The sequence below is a fragment of the Asterias rubens genome, chromosome 19 (assembly GCF_902459465.1).
Source record: "Asterias rubens chromosome 19, eAstRub1.3, whole genome shotgun sequence".
Classification (NCBI taxonomy): domain Eukaryota; kingdom Metazoa; phylum Echinodermata; class Asteroidea; order Forcipulatida; family Asteriidae; genus Asterias; species Asterias rubens.
Genome location: NC_047080.1, coordinates 8,386,800 through 8,392,309, shown reverse-complemented (window position 1 = coordinate 8,392,309; position 5,510 = coordinate 8,386,800). Strand labels below are relative to the sequence as shown.

At 38.5% G+C, this 5,510-nt stretch overlaps 1 protein-coding gene across 1 annotated transcript in view; it reads left to right on the top strand.

The window, feature by feature from the left end:
• Positions 1 to 5,510, top strand: part of LOC117303347 (gamma-aminobutyric acid type B receptor subunit 1-like) — a 168,969-nt gene that overhangs the window by 288 nt on the left and 163,171 nt on the right. The gene's annotated exons all lie outside the window — the stretch shown is intronic.

Genomic DNA, 5,510 nt, shown 5'->3' with positions numbered 1-5,510 from the left:
GTAAGCTTTTCATGCAGTTTACATTAAAAAAAGTTTGGTACAATTTATATATTGAACTTGCTCCATAAATCTTAAAGCTGCAGCAGAAATTGGTATCTGGTTATACTACTAGGGCCGATTTATCAATATCAGGACGGTCAGTCATGTTGGTATCATTAACTATCAATGGTATCAACTGTCAGTGTCACTGATGCTTTCTTTAAACTCGTGAAAGGTCCATGTTCTGTCCCCTGCATTCTGTGTGTGGTGTAGGTCACCTGTAAATCTTTGATGTAGGCCCTCACTCACCAATGCATCAGAACAAGCCTTTTCAGTTATCGCAACTACAGCAAAAGGACAAATTATACTGCAATTATGGCATTGGTTGTGAGAATTGCCCATTTTGTTTTGCCATTGAGATTAGTATTGTTTTATACACCAGGATTAAGGCACCATTGGTACTGTGCATGCAGTGATCAAAATGTCTTTGGAGGGGGGCTCGGAAATAAAATCTTCAACAGGTTATATCGGGTAGAGCTGGTAATGTGATTTCAGTGGTTAAAGGCCTCTTCATGTAAAATGCAAATGAAAAACTAAAACAGACTATATTATTTCCAGGGTATGTAAATCCCCCCCCCCCCCCCCCCCCCCCAGAGCCAGCCCTTTCAATGCCCCAAGTGCTCCTTTTGGTAAGAATGTTACCTCCCCATTTTCTGATTCTTCCCCCTGGGTGCACTGCACCTCTAAATGCCTTGTCTCTAGCAAAAATTAAAATACACTAGCTGAGCTGAGCATTATGTCTTTATGGTGGACACTTTGCTGTATCTATCACAATGTACAATACAGAATTCTATTATAAGTTCACAATGTTGGCACTCCTACTTTTTTTTAATTCAAATTTGTTTTGTACACAAGCTTTCTAAATTTTGTTCCAAACCAGACTTTGGCTTGAATATTTCAGCCTACACAATGAAGTCGGTTCTATTTTTTTGATCCCTGTACACAGATTACAAATGACTGGTTTACACCATCAGGTTTTAATATACACATGTATTAGATTTGACCTCTTATAGTTTAACGCATTGGAGACATCACCAAAACCGATCAACTTGATTGATAACAAACATGCAACAGGACTTTGAAACCTTCATTAAAACATAATTATTTGTTCATTGTTGCATTCGACTTTGACCCATATTGTACATGAACACGTTTTAAGAACTTTGGTGCAGTATTTTGATGACATATAGGGTATGCCATGTACTGTATAATCACTTTGAATGTTAGTGCCGATGAGGTGATAAAACCTGTCTACAATTTCAACTTTCCATAATGCATAATGTTTATACTGATAAGATTAGTGGTATAATAAAGATTAATGTCTGCTCAAAATGTACTTCAAGACTTTATACCAGAATTCTTGACAAAATAATATAAATGAATAGAAGAAAAACACAATTCATGTGTTGCTACGAGTAGTGACATGTTATTTCTCGACTAGCTGTACTCTTTTTTTATGTAACCCTTAAAAATACTGCAGTCCTACACGAATAAGGACGTTTGATATTTGGACATCGAAAAGAAAATCCAATTGTATTAGACTACATCGAATTGTTTGTGTTGTACATGTTTTAATGTACTTGTCATTATAGAAACATAAGCTACAAATAACCCATACTCTCACTGTCACATAAATCTGAATGTATCCCCTGCCCTAGATAATATATTAAGCAGCCTGGAATACCTGCAGTCTGTTGAGAATTCCATTTTGCGAGGCATGCCGCAACAAGGAAATGAAGCAATTTGTGAAAACTAAACCAATTTGTCACAATTGCAGCAATTGCATCCATCAGCCTCCAGATGAACAAGTGGTCAATGGGGCTTTCTGCTGAAAGAAGCTACGGCTAGCTCTATAAAGAGGCGGTGTGCTGGTGTTCTCCTCAATGCGCGCTCTGTACAGTAATACAAAACTAGGCTGTGTGTATATGGCTGCTTCATTGGGAATCATCCAGGAGATAAATTGAAAAAGACAGGTGATACACTTCTGTCTGATATCTTTTACAAAAGGGAAACTCTTTTGTGTATTTCAATGAGTGGGTTGGCGTCTTGGATAAAGGTCATTCTTCCCATGATGTATTCAATATGATGTGTATTAAATGCATGAAGCGCGCCGCGGACCAACGCTGTGCGAAAAGTCGAACATGTCGTGTGAAGGAGTTCATTGCAGACATTTGCACTCATGTGAAGAATGACTTTCTGTTGCAACAACATAATGATAATTCAATTTGGGATTTGGACATTCATAGTCTGAGTCAGCAAACAGTTGGCATGCGTTTTATGCAGTTACTACTAGTATGATTTCTTTAGTGGATATATATGATAAAATATTTTTTTGGAGACACACCTGTGGTTTCATTAAATGTGTGTGAAACTAATGCTATCAAGTAATAAACCACGTGGGAAACTGACTGTATAAGGTCGTGACACTTGTGTCCCTGAGCAAGACACTTAACTATAATTGCTTCTCTCCACCCAGGGGTAAATGGGTACCTGTGAGGGCAGAGATGGTTCTTGTGATTGGTTTAGCCATGTAGCGCATATAATTGTCGCACAGGCTGTATACTCCCCAGGGAGCTGAGATGGTTTAAGGCCCAGTGACCAGGGGTAATAATGTCGGAAGCGCTTTGAGACACCCCGTGAAAAAGCGCTATATAAAAACCGTGTATTATTATTATTATTATTATTAAATGATTTGGGATTGAACAAAACAACATTGACTAGAGTGGTATTCAAACCATCGACCTCCAGATGAATGTGTTGGTGCTCTAGCAACTGAGCTATCCAGCCCTAATATCTTTGTTCGGCGTTCCTAGTTAGAATGGTCACACTTCTGATGAAATCACTGACCTGCCAGAGTGTGACTTCAGCTCTGCTTAAAAACAATTCACAATTTCAATCATGTTATGTATGACTGCACTCCAGCTCAATTAGATTAGATGTACAATTTTAAATAGAGTGAACAGAGTGTGCACATGAAGGTAGTTCAGGATACAATGCATCTTTAGATTGAATCTTACACCATGCTATTCTAAGCTTCAACTTCAAGTTTCATGAGCCCAAGCGTGCCAAGCTGTAATTTTCTTAAACGCTTCATAATCTCTCAGACCAGTATTATATAGGGCTAAATGCTGAAAATTATATATCAATATTTTCCCACTTATTTCTGGATCCTATTGGTTCATAGCCACCAATATTGTTTCTGAAATAGAAACTTTGATTGGCTGGTATTTTCCCGCTTCTTTCGGGATCCTTCCCTAAATCCCTTTCCCCTCTCTTTTTCTATAAATGGATATGTATTTGTTTGTACTTGTTTTATGCCTCTGAAGAAGATCCGGTTTGGATCGAAAGCTAAGGCCACCTACCCTTTTCATTATCAATAAATTGTTAGGATACACATACAATTCATCTTTAGATTGAATCTTACACCATGCTATTCTAAGCTTCAAATTTCATGAGCCCAAGCGTGCCAAGCTGTAATGCATCTTATACCCTGCAATATCACTTAGATCGGTATTATATAGGGCGAAAATGCTGCAAATTATATATCAATAATGTGTTAGGATACAATTCATCTTAAGATTGAATCCTACGCCACGCTAAGCTTCACATTTCATGAGCCCAAGCGTGCCAAGCTGTCATGCTTCTTAAACGCTGCAAAGTCTCGTAGACAGTATTACATGTTCTATTCAAAAGTGTATATATATAATCTCAGTTTTTGAGAATCCATTTCAACTTGATTAGAGACTTGTACATGGAGACCCTGATGAGAGGGGGAAGGCTTAAACAAACCCAAGAGGCATCGATTTTGCCTTGCCCATGTGAGTCTTAAAGTAGTCGATTGATTATTTGCCGTTTGACGTTGATGCTCCACATACTGTTCCAAGCAGGCCCCGGTCAAACGGATTTCTCATCCATATCTGTTGTCATAAGCGGGTCAAGTATTGTGAAAACATGCACGAACTACATGTTATGCATCTTTGCAAGGTAGACTTGACGAGGCCTGTACAAATAGCAGTGTACAATTGTGATATCATGGCTTCCTCGAAAGGTGAAAACTTGCGCTTAATCCTCCCGAGCATTTTTTTAATCTCGTAGAGAATCCCTGTTCATTAAATAGGGATGTGGCTGTATGATGCGGGAGGCTTTTTATAGTGGGTAAAGAGTTCAAAGCAGATTTTTTTTTCTCACTACCGTCTTGAATGGAAAACAAACACAAAATTGGTTGTATGTTATCTGAAAAATGCTGAAAAATATTTCCCGGAGCACTGGGTAATCCTTAAAGATGGTGGGAGCCATGGTATTAAAGCTGGCCGTCACGAGGTCATGTGGGTTGGAGTAGATGGGCTATATCAATCAGGGTAAAGTGTGTTGATGGCCCCAAGTTCTAGTTCTGAGCGGCTTGGACGTTATTTTCTCTGCAGATGAAGTCTAGATTGTGCCAGCATTTATTGTTTTCAGAAGGGATTTCCTTAATACATTCCTTGTATTGCGTGTAATGAAAATTGCTTTGTAAGCTGGCGCCTCCAGAGGGGCTCTTATATCGAGGAAGGTTCCTGATGTGAAGATTTTAATCGTCTTCTCTTCATCTTATCTCCAGAAAGATTGTCTTGTCTTGTTTCCTCATCTTGTTTTCTTGACTTGTTTTCATAAGATTACATATTCCTCAATAAGGAAGATTTAAAAATAGTTGTGCATTAAAAAAATACCACAAGAATGATTACGCCCCCTTTCCTCAAAACATTTTTTGGAAGTTTGTTTCTCTAACTTGGAGAAATTGAACAGAACTGTTTATGTTATAACACATTTTTAAATTTGTCTCAATTCCCCAAATTAAATTTGTCATTGTACGATGCAGTCTGGCTTAGCTTTAGATGTAAATGTTGATTATTTTTAACTTAAAAGCATCGGAATACTTAAAGGGAGCCAGAGGCAAAATGTCTACAGTCTTGTATCCCGTGTATACAGTGTTAAATCAATCTATTTCATTCATAGAGTTATATATAAGAACTAGAGCGCGCACTGGCCTATATACGCGCCCCGGTATGCGAGCAGGCGGCCATTTTCTAAGTTGACAAAACAGCTATCTCACAGCGTGTGTTTGTGCGGCCATTTTGTAAGTTGAACAAACAGCATCGCGTGAGCGTTCAATAAAAAAAACCTCAAACGTGTATTTCATATTCAACGCGCGTGCAGAATGACGCGCTTGTCATCCTGCGGTCCCGTGGCGTTTGTGCACGAAGCATCACTCGTGCGCCCTCTCGTTCTTATATATAACTCTATGATTTCATTAGATGATCGATACAGATGTAGCACACACTAAAGGCACATTTCTCTGATACATCTCAGATACCTAAAATTCTTGGAATTCAAATTCTTTACCCATTCAAATTCACAAATCTAAATTATACAGAAAATTAAAATTGATAGGAGACACTACTAAGGTTGATTTGCTTGGCCTTGGGGCAGATCAT